The sequence below is a fragment of the Rhinolophus sinicus genome, chromosome 2 (assembly GCF_057876585.1).
Source record: "Rhinolophus sinicus isolate RSI-liver-muscle chromosome 2, RSI-T2T, whole genome shotgun sequence".
In the NCBI taxonomy this organism is placed as follows: domain Eukaryota; kingdom Metazoa; phylum Chordata; class Mammalia; order Chiroptera; family Rhinolophidae; genus Rhinolophus; species Rhinolophus sinicus.
Genome location: NC_142502.1, coordinates 69,221,564 through 69,236,903, shown reverse-complemented (window position 1 = coordinate 69,236,903; position 15,340 = coordinate 69,221,564). Strand labels below are relative to the sequence as shown.

Genomic DNA, 15,340 nt, shown 5'->3' with positions numbered 1-15,340 from the left:
AGCCGACCGCGAGGCCCCATTGGCTGCGGCAACGTTCTAAATTCCACGAGGACACGCCCATCTCTGCGCGCTCAGTACGCACTGTTGCAGTTTCCACTTCACCGAAAAATCTCCCTGGCGACTGAGCATGCCCAGTTCAACCACCGTAGTAACCCCCAAGCCACAAGATCTTGGGGTTTCATTGTTTTGCTGCTCCCTCTTTGGATTGTATCAGTGTGGGCCTTCATAGGGAGGAAAAAGAATAAGGATGGACACATTAACTTTATAATATAAATGTATACACAGCAGACACTATACGTTTGCTACTATTAAGCCTTATAATATATGAATGTTATATGATGGAGACCTGTAAGAGTGGGAAGGTACTCTGTTCTGGAAGCGTTTGTCAGTCTCTAAGGGTCTTGGTTTTCCCTTCTAGATATCTGGTGGTATCTAATGATATCCCTAAAATTGCTTGGCTCTACTTTCCTGAAATCTGGATTACAAATCACTCACTAATCCAGCCTATTTCAATTTAGGCTTGAAGATGAATACTATACATTTGTTACAGAAATTAGTAAAATAATAAACAAGGTCGAAACAGATTATTTTATATTATAAGAATACTTCAGAATTTATTTTATGAGATCAGTTTTATCCTGATACCAAAACCAGTGAAAGACCTCAAAAGAAAAGAGAGCTAAGACAAATATCCTTCATAAACATAGACAAAAAATCTTGAACAAAATTTTAGTAAATGAAACACATTTAAACTAAAAACCTATTACGAAACCCATTTAGTAAATAAAACAACATTTAAGAGGATACTACATCATGACCAGTGCAGTTTATCTTGGGAATGCGAAGTTGGTTTAATATATGAAAATCATCTGATGTAATTCACCATATTGATAGAATAAAGGAAAAAATATGATCATTTCAACAGATACAGGAAAAGCACTAGTGAATGGGTACACAAATTGTGGTAAACACATACAGTGGAATACTACTCAGCAATAAAAAGGAACAAAATAATCCTAGATGGATGAATGTCAAAAAACATGCTGCATGAAAAAAGCGAAATACAAAAAGGCACACTGAGTAATTTCATTCATGTGAAATTACAGAAAAAGCAAAATTAATCAAGGTTAGTTTTATAATCATATTAGAAGGCAAAAGTTCACATCACAGGACAGTATATTGAAGTCTCACAGTGCAAATATGGCCAAGTCCACTTTGGTCACACAGAGGCTGCAAATATGAATAAAACCATGTTATAAATTCATTTTAATGCTTATTTTTTTCTTTATTAACTTCAAAAGAATGAATTGGTATCCTAGCAAACTCCGGAAGTGGTCAAAGACTTTCTTTTCTGTAATATCTTAAGGAACTCAGATTTTATATGTTTGGTGTGCTTCAATCTATTGCCATTATTAATGTGTGTGTGTGTGTGTGTGTGTGTGTGTGTGTGTGTGTGTATACATACATACATATTGCTCATACTGCCCCAATATGAGAGCCTTTTCAAGTTAGTACCTATGTCCTTTTGACATGACCCCAATTGCATTTGATGGATTCCTTGCTTTCAGGCATTCAGTGGATTATACTTAAAATAACTGGGATAAAACCAGTTCTTTGTTTTAGAACTGGATAGAAATTTACAGAAAGAGGTTAATACTTTTCCCATAAAAATAATACTTATAATGAAGTTGTCTTGGAAGATAATTGATTTGCAAAGTGCTTGATGGTTTGAAAAAAAAGTGAAGACATGTTTAAATAAGATATGTGTGGGAAGAGTCCTGAGTAGCACTTAAAATCTGGGTTGAATTGTTGGTTTTCTTTATGGAGATAAAAAGGTGTCACAACAAAGGTGGGGCTAGGGTAAATTTTTTTTCCCTTCTGTGATGAAAAGTGACTCACAAAATTGACTTCTTTAGTTGATATTTTTCAAGTCTAAACAATCAGCAACAGCAAACAAAATTGTGACTGTTTTTACGGTACATAGTAAAATGGTTGCAGTGAAAATGAAGCTTGCTAGTTGCATAAAGAAAGGTGATTGTGGAGATCTTGGGTCATTTAGTCCTCTTATTACATTTATGAGTGATGAAAAGAAAAGCTTTTGATTGTAAAATAAATAACAGCATCAGTTCTCTATCCTTGGAAGTGGATTGCACCTGCCTGAGCAGGACACTAGGGAATGGAGGGCTCTCCCTTTACCGTCAGTAGATTTCAAGGTCTGGGAAAACAAGCACAGACCTCTTCTGGCAGCCCTGAAGGTTAGAGGAGTCGGCAAAGAGAATGATTTGGTGGGTAGCTAGAATTCCAGGTTAGGAGATAAAGTTCACATGTCAGACAGTGAGAAGGCCAACCTGGTAAGAAGTGAAGACTCATTTATCAGTATATTCTGCTGGTGTTTCTCTTGCTTTGACTTGTCAACCTCTAAGACAGTTAAGTCTTCTCTACAGGATGTGGATACTATCTAAGCCAAGATAGGCAATGGATGAATGAAGGGAGTTTACTGCTTTAGGAATAAAGAAGGACAAATTAGTGGACAAGCTTCATTTCTAATTCCAGCTCCTCTCCCTTCTTACCTACTCAAATAGGTTAGAATTCTACACCTATGAGTACCCCAGCATTTTTCAAACAGCAGGGCGAAACATTTTTATGGTATCATGACTATCATTGAGGAAGGGGCTTGGGGAGGAGAAAGAGAAAGAGAGAGAGAGAGGGAAAAGGAGAGAGAGAAAGAGAGCGAGAGCGGCAGAGGGATAAGAAATGAAAGGGCAGAGCTTAGAAAATATCAGAAGTGCATTTCACATAGTAAAGGTAAGAAGTGTTTTATAAAACATTTCAATTTTCCATACATTCCCACATAAACACACACTACACACATGTACATATATTTATGGGGTGTGGTTGGGTATTCTAGGTTGTGACTTGCAATGTATTTTTAGGATGGGTCTTGGTGAAAAAAGTTTGAAGCTGTACATAGCCCAAATAAATCTTGTGGATCTTTGGGGCTCCAGCAATTTCTTCCTCTGGAAGAAAGGAACTTAATCTTCAGATCTTAAACGGAAATTCTGAAAGGAAGTGATCACTTGCAAATCACCTCCCTTTTCACACAGGCTCACTTAGGTTTTGCTCTAAGAAATGGCAAATTACTGGAGAAGTCAGATCTAGAATCTATATAGGTATTGTTGCTTCTGATAGTTCTGTAATTCCAGGTTACATTACTGTTCTTCAGTAAATAGGCCAAAGAATTAGAGAGGTGAATAAATTTAGGAGTGTAACAAATCATCAAAAACAACAAACAAGAAATGACAAAAGAATACTCTGTTTTGTTTGTTTTTTTTTGGTCTAGTCTCTAATTTGATTGGATGCTAACTTTTGAAGAGTTTATATTTTACAAAGTCACTAGGACAGTCTAAGAGCCACTGATCTCAAATCACAGGCACTGCCTGATAATAAATGCAGATTCCCAACCCCAATCCCAACCAAATGAATCAGAATCTTTATGGCTGGACCTAGGAATCTGCATTTCAAACAAGCTTCTCATGTGATTTTTTTAAATACTAGAATTTGAGAATTCTAGACTAGGCCTTAGGTCTCAACAAATATCTGCTGAATGCTGGTTCTTAGATTCTTGTGACATACATTTGTGAAGTCTATTTACTTAACACACTTCCAAAGCAGGAGCATAATTCTGTGGGTCAGACTCCATTAATTCTTCTACAGACCTCACCTGGTACTTGTGCTCCATCTCTCCTCCATTCCAGTTTTGCTTGGCACTACCTGCTTACTTCACATGCTTCTTCCTCTTCTCTACTTGCGAGGAGCCTGAGGGGTGATTAAAAACTGTGCACCTTGATTGGCCCTGAATCAAGGCCAGCAGTTTGCTGAAGCTGTTGGTTTCAAGCAGGAGCCTAAAGAAATGTCTTTCTATGGTCTGTTGGTCATTTCAGAACTTAGGAAATGTAATGGTCAATTCATTAGAAAGAAACATCTGAAAAACAACAACAACAACGAAAAAACTGTGCACCTTGAGATCCCTAGAAAAACACCTCCTCCCATCTTTCCAGGCCTTGCTCCAGGCAGTGCTCCAGGCAGTTCGTGAAGCCCCCTGGCAAGATTAAATTCCCTGGTGCCACATCCTCAATGGGCACCTAACCTGCCCAAAGCCCCACAAACCACACCCTTTCAAGGCTTTATTATTTCAATGATTATACAAGCATACCCTGTAAATTGCATTAGCAGCAAGGGGGCCAGAGTATTCTATGATCTTCCAACAGGAACCCAGTTTTTGCTTTTCCCAGCTTTTAGTCACACTTAATCTGTGTTCAGATTCTTTATCTCATATATGCTTTAAACAGTTTTCCCATCCCCTGTCCTTTTCAGTTTCAATCTCTGTATTATTTGCATCTCCTTCTTGCTTCTGTTTAAATTCACAGGAGTGTAATTAATTTGCTCTTTGTAGTTCCCAAATGACTATTTGGAAATGAATTAGCCGTGTTCAGTAGCTAGAACCAGGGACTGGACCACATTTATTCACCCATTCCTTTCTAACAGATTGTTAGCATGTCCAGTGCCAAGAGCCAGCAACGTTTAAGGAGGCGGAAGCCAAGGGAGGGACACCCACTTCACTTACTTTGCTGAGTAAGGACACATCCCCTCCCCTTCAAGGTGCCAAAGACCAATAGGTGCTGTTGCGGAGCTCTCAGACTGAGTAATACAGTCTTGTAGACAATTGCCATTGCCATTAGACTCTTACACAGGACCACACCCTGTCCTCTGAGCTGGGGAACTTGGCTATCCACTTCTGATGTGTTCTGCATTTCTTCAAACTTCAGGATTCTTGGGAGCTTGTAAGAATCATCCAACAGTCCCATCCCTGTCATTATTTACAGAGGTCGTGCCCATTAGGGCAGATAGGACTTATTTCCTTTTCTTAATAAAAGAAAAAAAAAAATCTAAGTGTAGGGAAAACAGAATCAAATGAATCATTCTGGAAAATATCATATGATGATTAGAGATGATTTTCAGGTTAGCTTGGTTAATAATTATTACAATTCTCAAGCACTAGGTAAGAGTTAATACAGTCAATAAAATGAGTTTTGCCAGGTCAAAATGAATTCTAGCCACATGGCAATAAACATTTACCCAGTAGTAGAAAACTAGCCTGGAAATGTGCCATAATCTTTAGATCTGCTTTTAAGCACATAGGGTTTTTTAGTTATTGTTTTTTAAGCATGAGTTTGTGCTATTACCACAGAAAAATCTCATCTTTCCCCCCTTTCTCATTTCTACTTCCACTTCTGCTCTCCAGAATCTTTAGCAAATGGTTTTTTTTTGTTGTTGTTAGTTTGTTTTCTGAATAATTTGATTTGCCTTTTTATATGTTGACTTTTTTTTTTAAGTTTTAACTGTTTTTTAAATAAATGCTTATCAGAAAGACCTGGATTTACAGTGAAAAGGATTGAATTCAAATCCCAAGTCATTGAGCTGTAATCAAATTACTTAAACTTTTTGAACCCTGTCTTCCTTGTTGTAAAATGAAGACAATAATGTTTATCCAAGGCAGACACTGCTAGTTATCTGCCCAATATTCACACTAGCTTTCTTCTTTACTAACAGAATTTTTATTTTGGCAATAGTCCTGGCCAAAACAAAACAAAAACTTCAGTTCCCCTGTTCCCCAGCAGAGAGAGGTTGCTATGTGACAGTTTTGGCGAATGAGATGTGTGCAGAAGTCATGAGGTAGTAAACACCAACCATAAGAGGGCAGACCCAGCCCTGTAGCTGCCTTCTGCCTTTCTTCTTCCCCTTCTTCTATTCTGGAAGTTCATAATAATGTCTGGAGTTAGAACAGTTATCTTATGTCTATGAGGATGAGGGTCACAAGTTTAGGGGAAAGGACAGAAAGACAGATGTCTGGGTCACTGTACTGGCCCTGGATTGCCCTGTCCCAGACAACTTATTACATATGGAAAATAAACACTATGCTTGGTCAAGCAACTCTAGGTGGGTGTCTATGAATGCAGCTGAATACAGTCTTACACTGATGCACTACCTCACAGAACTGATGTGAAGATGATAAACTAAGGGAATGCACATACGCTTGTAGCATAGTATTTAACATATTTTGTTTGAAGAAATTATATTATATTCTCCCATGGATTATAAAAGAGAGCATAGGAAAGTTTTAATGTTTCCTGTATCCCTAAGGGCCTGATTAGGAAGATTTAATGTAAGCCTCTTAAAATTAAAATAGGTGGGGATAAAAATTATAAACAAGGTTTATGGTTGCTGTAGAACGTGCTCCCCTACACTGTGGCCTACTGACATGTGGAAAGGGATGGACCTGCTGGCTTTTTGTGAAGCTCCCTCTTTGCTGTAGTGTGCCTCCCTGTACTGTAGATGCTGGAGTCTAAACACCATATCCCAGAGCCCACTGCAGCTTGGGTTCTGGGCGTGATTTGGATTTGACCAAGTGGATGCACTAGCATGAGATTTGGAAAGCAGAGATTAGGAGGAGGCCACATTTAGCTATGTTTGTTGCTTTCTGTTTTCCTGCGGCCATCTCAGCAGGGATCCAAGGCACAAGCTTTGTTGGTTTTGAGAGGCAGGACTCCCTGCATCTACTCTGTAGTCACAGACTGTAGCAAGTGTGGTGTGGTCTGGAACTGGCAGCAATAGTGGCTTCCTGATTGAGGAAGTGTTTTTATTCTCATGGAGCCCTGACACTAGTGGATTCCTGATTGCAGAAGAGGCAAAGATACTTTGATGACCTGGTTCTAGAGTGTGACTATGGGAGACTTTTCTGAAAGTTCAACCTAGAGTCTCTTTCTTTAGTTTTCCCAACAATCTGTAAGCCATCAAATCTTTGAATCTATCTCTTCCTCTTTGAATTTGATACAGTGGGCTCTGTTCCCTGCATCTGAACTGAGAGCTGTAGAGCTTCTATTATTGTTGCTGACCAAATATTTTCAGCAGTAAGTGGAGCCCTCTCTTTCCCCTGAAGCTATGATTATGGAGAGTTTTACTGCTAAAAATGATACCAACCTGGTTTAATTGCAATTGTGGCTATTTGAGGCTCAAAATGACCCTTGGATTCCCTATCAATGGGCAAGAAAATTGCTCAATCTGTAAGGTAGAGAGAGATATTCTTCAATGCCTACTTCTGACAAGGCTGAGAAGGATAATGGAAAAGGAAGAACCTCCCAAAGGGAAAAGCCAAGGACCGTAGAGATCAACAGACAGTGGAGCCCCTCCTAAGACACCACGTATAGCCTGTTCAGGGGACATTGCTCACCTTCAGGCTAGGGGGCCTAAAACTTCTGCCAAGTCTAATATCAGAATTGCAACAGGCCACTGACTGCCATGTGTTTGCCATTCTTCCTGTTTTTAATGTGAGCATTTATTAAAGTTATCCTGATCCTGCCATCCTGCCACCACTGGAGTGTGTGTGTGTGTGTGTGTGTGTGTGTGTGTGTGTGTGTGTTTGGGGAGGGGAGAGAAGGGTCTCGGGATCAACAGGAGATGCACATTGACATGCTGTAGAGGCTACTTGCACATTATCCCCTAATATAGAGACTACCATGGGGGGAAAAGTAAAAGACTACCATGCCTTCCCCAGAGATCCTGAGTTTAAGCTTGTTGCCCTCATTGGGAACTTTGAGTTATGTTCCTTGGAAAGAGAGTGACTGAATGCATTTTGTACGCAGGAAGAAATATTTCATGCAGAAAAAAGGAGACTGTGATAATAATTACTACTGTTACCAAATATGTCTGCTTTACTTCTTATGGGCTCATGCTAGGGTTACACTTCCCCTCCCCCCACTTTTAAAGTTAGGCATAGCTATGTAACTTACTTGGGCTAATTAAATATGAACAGAAGTGACATTTGTCTTTCCTGAACACCATCTTTTTTTATTGTGAAAACCACATAATATAAAATTTACCATCTTGACCACTTTTAAATATACAATTCTGTAGTGTTAAGCATAGTCACATGAATGTGCTTGTGAATCAGATCTCCAGAACTTTTACATCTAGTAAAACTGAAACTCTACACCCATAGACAAACAACTCCTCTTTTCCCCTGGTCCCCCAATCCCTGGTAACCACCATTCCACTTTCTGTCTCTATGTACCATGTAAGTGGAATCAGTAGTACAGTGTTTGTGTTCTTGTGACTGCCTATTTTACTTAGCATCATGTCCTCAAGGTTCATCCATATTATAACATGAAACAGGACTTCCTTCATTTTTAAGGATGAATAATATTCCATTGTGTGACTATCTTACGTTTTGTCTATCCATTCATCCATCACTGGACATTTGGGTTGCTTCCACCTCTTGGCAATTGTGAATAGTGCTGCTATGCTGAGCACCATTTTTGAGAGCCAGTGTATTCACCCTACTCTCTTTTTCCTGCTGCCATGAACAAAACAAGCACAATTAAAAGGAGCTTCTCTCAGCTTGGGCCCTGAATTATTAAAATGAGCAATGCTCCCTGCTGACCCATATTGCACATGTACAGTGAGTGGGAAATAAGCCATTGTTATTTTAAGCCACTGAGATTTGAGGGTCCTTTTTTTCTTCTCTGTGAAAACTGATAAAGTTGTAACTTTTAAAACTAAAATTTGATTCTTTCAAAGTTTGCAGAGAAAAACATTGACCAGAGCTTCCCATAATGAAGAAGCCTGCTGTGTTTGAACCCTATATTTCTGTTGTGTCCTGATTACACTGTCTTCTGGAATTTTTTGTTTGTTTTGCTATAGCCATACCCATGACTTCTCCTTTAGTTGACCAAAGCCAGGATAAATCCCAAATCCATTTTCTCGTTCCCTATCCATTTAGCTTGTTTTCTATACTTTGGGTTAGCAACGTCATTGCACCCTGTATATTTGGTATAAGTAGGTTTGACTGTGTATTGTAATCTAATAACGGAAGTTAAGAAAATAGAAGTTAACTTTCTCTCCCCATAAAAACACAAGGTTGATATGGTAGCTGTATGACCAACTGGGATGCAGTCGCCTATCTCATTATGGTCATCTTCATTGTATAGCTTCTATGTCATGGTCCAAAATGCCTGACCCAACTTCATTCCTCATGGGGGCATTCTGGCCAGCAGGATGGTTAAAAGAGAAAGAGAAAGAAATGTCCTTTCTCTTTAAGGCAACTTCCACAAGTTGCACATATCACTTCCACTTGCATCCCATGCTAGAATTTAGTCACACCAAACATATCAAAGGAACCTGGGAAACATGGTCTTCATTCTGGACAGTAAGGCTCCCTGCTTTTAGTGAATAACATGGAGGTTCTACTTTTTAAAAAAAGTTTATTGGGGTGACAATGTTTAGTAAAGTTACATAGGTTTCAGGTATATAATTCTGTAATACATCATCTATATATCACATTGTGTGTTCACCACCCAGAGAATGGAAGAAGATTTTTGCAAACAACGCCTCTGATAAGGGGCTAATATCCAAAATATATAAGGAAATCATACAACTCAACAACGAAAAAACAAACAATCCAATTAAAAAATGGGCAGAGGACCTGAATAGACATTTCTCCAAAGAGAACACATAGATGGCCAATAGACATATGAAAAGATGCTCAACATCACTAATCATCAGAAAAATGCAAATAAAAACCACAATGAGATATCACCTCACCCCAGTCAGAATGGCTGTCATCGACAAGACAAATAGTAGCAAGTGTTGGAGAGGCTGTGGAGAAAAGGGAACCCCCATACACTGTTGGTGGGAATGCAGACTGGTGCAGCCACTATGGAAGGCAGTGTGGAGGTTCCTCAAAAAATTAAGAATACAATTATCATATGGAGGTTCTATTTTTGTAGAAGAGGAAAACAGATATTGAGGTACAACTAACTGAGGTAGGCAGAATAATTGTCCTCCCCTGAAATATCCACATCCTAATTACCAGAATATTCCTGTGAATGTATTCCTTTTTGTAGAAAAAGGACTTTGCAGTAACAACCTTAAGATGGGAAGATTATCCTGGATTATCCAGGTGGGCCTGATCTCATCACATGAATTCTTAAAAGCAGAGAACTTTTCCCCACTCTGGTTGGAAGGCTGATGTGACTACAGCAGGAGGGTCAGAGAGATTCCATGTGAAAAGACTTAACCCACCACGTCTGGCTTTGAAGAAGAAAGGAGGATCGTGAGCCAAGGAATGCAGGTGGCCTCTAGAAACTGGAAGGGACAAGAGAACAAATTCTCCCCTAGAGCTTCTAGAAAGGAATGCAGCCCAGCCAACACTTTAATCTTAGCCCAGTGACGTCCACATTGGACTTCTCACCTACAGAACTGTAAATAACAAATTTTTGTTGCTTTGAGCCACTAATTTTATGGCAAGATACAGCAGCAATGGAAACACAAATACACTAGCATTTGAGCCAGAGTGTTACCTTTAGGCCACCTAAATATCTGTGCATACTCTGTTCTTCGCACATAGAACAGACTCACTTTCTGTGTAAGGGAGAAACCCCTCAATTCCCATCCATCTCTTCCATTTACAGTGTTCAGCTCAAAGTCCAGGACCTCCAGGAGATATGCAGACCTCTTTATTGGCTTTGGATGTAGCCAAGTCATCTACTCCCCAAACAACTAATATGGTGCAACGAGGTACACATGACTCACTCTATAACACTAAGTTCCTTGGCTGGCTCATCTGGTAGCCTTGACGGGAGCTTCTCCTCTTCAAGAGGATCTCCCACATCCACTTTCCTGAGTACCCCCTGACTCTGCCCTCTGGGAAGGTCTTCCTTGTGCTGCATCCTCCAGGGCCAATATGAAGTAGGCGTTGAAGAGTTCATCCCATTTGGAAGCTGCTAAATGTTGGTATCCCATTTCTTTCTGGTATGGATTTGAATGTTCACGAATTATTTTGGAGGTGAAACAGTTTTGGGTTTTCTAAGTTTGCAGTTTCGTTGGCAATATATTTCTCCCAATCACTTGGTAGGCTTCCAATTTATTTATTTTCTGTCACTTCCACTGGCAATTAATAATAGGCAGATGTTGTCTAGACATAACTTTTAAGCCTTACGGTTATTCTTTTAAATATTGGCCCCTATGCTACTTTTGTCCCTCCGTCTCAAGGAAAATATAGTTACCTGGGGGGCATATGAAACAATAGACGTAGGTAGGAAAAAAATCACTTTTATTTTGATATGTGCTGCTGGCCTGTCTCCTATTGTCTAGCAGATAATTCTTAATAGAAATAGCTTGAAAAAAAAGTTGGGGCCACAGTCTTATTTCTAGCTATGACTGTTGATTCAGGGCATATCACCTTTATTAGCCCTGTAAAACCCCATATTATCAGACTTTTTGTCAAGTTAGTTTTCAAGCTGTAGGTAGATATCCCTGCCTTAGCCAAGCGATAGTCCTTTGTTTTTCTGCTTTCACACCATTCAGTTCTAGCCTGAGTTTATATTTTCCTTGTAAGACTTTGCTGAAGGTAGCAAGAACCATTCCACACATACTTATATTCTGAATTTTTCTTACCATTGCCTCTGCCTATCCTAAGTTTCTATGGCCACTTTACCACTGAATATTGGCCACAGAACAACAAGGATCATCAGTTTTCTAGTTTGCTTACCTTTCACTGTTTGGCCACTTTCATTTTGTGGTCCATGATGGTTGCTCCACCTTTTGCCAACATGTCTGCATTCTGGCCAGCAGATATAAGAAAGGAAAAGAAAAGAGACGGAAAAGGGCCCACTGTCTTTCTTTAAAGACATCTTCCAGAAGTTGCACTTAACTGTTTCATTAGTGAGAAATTACTGACGTAGCCATACCAAACTACAAGGGAGAATGTAGTCTTTATTTTGGGTGTCCATATGCCTAGCTAACAGTTGGGGCTTCCATTACTGAGGAAGAAGAGTAAAATAGATATTAGGGGGCAGCTAGCTGCATTTTCTGCAGCACTCTGATTTGATTTTTGGACATCAACTAAGTCACAACAGGGAAATTGGTGAGGAGAACTTGATAGAGCTGCATTATAATGGGTGATGCTGTATTTCAGAGCTGGATCATTGAGGGGCGAATCTTGTCATTCAAATTTAATGAGAACTCATAGTGATGAAACCGGAAAAAAAAAAAAAAAAAACTGCAAGAGGCATGGCTGGCATTTCCCAGTCTTTTATTATTAGCATTTTGGATACTTTAACTATTCTCTATGTTGGCTATCTGATGGACGACAAATAGAGACATAGAAGTGTTGGGCTATACATGTCAGCTTCCCAAAGACACAGATAGTGTTTGCTTTAACTGTCTATGTCATAAAAACTGGATAGTGGGCATCCTAGATTACAAATTTCTGCAAACCTGAGGTACCAGAGTCAGAGTAACTTTCACCATGGCCAGCTGTCACACAAATATCCCTTTCGCTGTAAGGGGAACCGGATGCCAGGATGGTTCCTTAAAATTAGGTCCAACTATGGAATACTGTTATAGATGTAATAAAACAAGGTGTTTTGCCTCTCTTAGTGATGGGAAAAGCCTTGAACATTTTGATTAAGTTCAGAACCACTTTTTGTATTTTGGATCCCGAACAAATTGGGAGTTTCACTGGCATCTGTTTCCCCAAAACAGGGGAAAGAGGCTTTATTTATGCCTTTGGCCTTTAAGGGAAGCTTTGAGAAATGAACAGTGGCTTCCAAAGGAGTCTTTTAAAACTTCAGGATAAAGGCAACAAGAAACATTCAATATAAATAAATAAAATCTTATTACATAGCAAAATTACTATTTTTTTCTATTTAAATTTTTTTACACTCAGTTTTCAGCCAACTCGTCCCTTTCTTTACTTGGTTTATAAGAACTCCTTACTTCTGGGAAATGATCGCTTATAAGGACACACAACTTTAGAAAGATACATGTTTTGCCTAGCTCTGGGCCTCTATAACCTATGCTGCAAAAAGTTTGCCATACAGGGACATTAGAAACACTAGATCTGTGATCTACTCCTGCATTTTGCACTATTTTGACTAACAACTCTACTAGACCAAAGAATAAAGGTTCTAATGAGGCTTCACATCTGCTTTTGACCCTCAAAGGAAATCACAGAGCAATTTTAGTTCAAAGGTGAGGATCAACAGACTTTATATAAGAAAGATTTGAAGACCTTAGCCCCACAATCTGAGAATCAGCATTGTCCCCAGCACTGTGGGCCATTTCTAAAAATTTCATTTTGGCTACTTCCCTGTACTGAGACCCCCTTTAGAGTAAATTGCTTAGTGTTTCACTGTCTCTAGACTGGAGAAGGAATCATCATCTCAGATGCTGACGTGCCCCTCCTTCCTTAAAAGATTAAATCTAACATAAAATCCTTGTATGATATTGATTTTTCCCTTTATCAAAGTGGCAAAATTAAAATAAATGGCATTCTGCTCCAGTTAGGATGTAGAAAGTTGTGACAATCACATCCATCTTTAAATACAAAAAAAATAGACAAATTAAGAAAAGCGTATTTTTAAAAAGACAGAGAACAGTTGAATGCAAAGAAGTGTAAAGGATTTCATTCCAAAAGGGAACACATTCTAGCAATGTATATAAATACAGAATAATGATAGTAATATAACTGGATTTTTTTAAAAAATCACTCAAAATTGTTACTTTTCCAGCAAAAGTAAAACTATTGGGAAAACTAAGTTAATTTCTTCATTATTTTTAGTAAACTTAACTTTAGACTTTTGCTTGATTTGAGAATATAGCTTTCATTTCAGCCATTAGATATTCATGCAGATATTGGTGATATTTTTCTTTTCAACACTTGACTTAACTAGGAATGTATCAAATACTTTTGTTGAGTTAAATAATAAGACGTAAACTACTTTTATTTAATACTCAAAGTCCAACTCACACACAAAAGCATAAGGAATAAACATAAGCAATATTCACAAGGCCAACAGCAGCCTGTAGCAGCCCTGTGCAGGCCACTTCTCACAATGTGACTTTACCACTGAGCAAGAGAAAGTCCCCGATTCACAGCCTTCGATAGCCATAGCTTTGTAAAACTGATCTGGCATACATTTTGTGCACCTTTCTTGAATTCAACGTCAATGCTGCTCATGTGATAGCCCTAAAAACCTAAAACCCAACAAGAGGAATTAAATACTAAGGAATAAGATTTTATTAGGTAGGACTGAGGTTTGGAGGTCCACATCCCTTGTAATATTAAGATTTGTTTTAATACTCCCCAAGGAACCATCTTTGTCCTGTTGGGTGCAATGGTGCCCCACTGAAAATACATCATGTAAATGAATTTAAATCACTGATAGAAAATGTTTATAAAAGGAACACTTTCAAGAAAGGTATATTTTCATTTGAATTGTATAATTTAATTTTTTTTGTCTTCTTACATGTAATTTTATATGTATAAGGGATAACTGCCCATTTCCAAAAAAATTTTCCCTACTTTGATTACAGAAGTCAGTGATCCCAAAGCTAATTTAATGGAAATTCATGTGGAGTACACCTGTTAGGGACCTTAGGAATTGTCTTGTGTAATGGTATCTAGCCTGAGATATTTGAACAATTACAAAGGTTGTAATGGGGTGTTGTGACCTATTCCCAGTAATTCAAAATGCCTAGGCAAATTGATAGATACTCTTGCTGGGCTTTTCCCCCCTGATGTGCTAAGTTTTATAGAATTTTGTTCCATAAAAACAGGACATTAAATTGTTGCTTAATTACCTGAGGAAATTGGCATCACCTTCTAGCTCAATCACCTACCCTACTCTGCCTTGCACAGCTTCCTTCACTTATGTCATCACTATTCTTAATCCCCTTTAGAGATCTGTCAGAGTTTGAGAGAGAGAGAGAGAGAGAGAGAGAGAGAGAGAGAGAATTATTGCTCACCAAGTGACTTTTTATATTATCTAGATATCACTCTACATAATATTATAATATTTTGAAGCACAAGGTCCATGGTTAAAAACTATTAACAGGAGAGTTTAGTAAAAATGTTTCAACTACTTATGTGGTTTAATGTTCTGCAGAGGTCTAAAGAGGTCAAATGCATTTTCCAAGACCATGAAACCAGTTAATGAGGGAGGCAGGATTAAGTCCCAAATTTCTGACTAAAACCTGTCATACTTTTCACTATATCAGTGCTGTTCTCAGCATGGACAGCATTAAACACATGTGCCGTAACTGGCATGAAAGCCATTTTCTGTGGATTGAGGTTAGTGGCTGACTTCACACCCTAAGGCTTGTGAGAGCTACTCTGCCTGCCTGTTTGTGTGCCAGGGCATTGTCGTCAGCCTGGAGCACAGCAGTAGGTGGGGAGGCAAACGCTGGTGCAGCAGTTTTGACGGATCCCTAAAAGCAAGCC

At 38.8% G+C, this 15,340-nt stretch overlaps 1 non-coding gene across 1 annotated transcript; it reads left to right on the top strand.

Annotated features, from left to right (window-relative positions):
• The first annotated feature begins 3,847 nt into the window (after nt 1–3,847).
• Nucleotides 3,848–3,984, top strand: LOC141571978 (small nucleolar RNA SNORA2/SNORA34 family). Its single transcript, XR_012497012.1, has one exon. It is a non-coding gene; the product is annotated as a small nucleolar RNA SNORA2/SNORA34 family (small nucleolar RNA).
• Nucleotides 3,985–15,340: the final 11,356 nt, after the last annotated feature.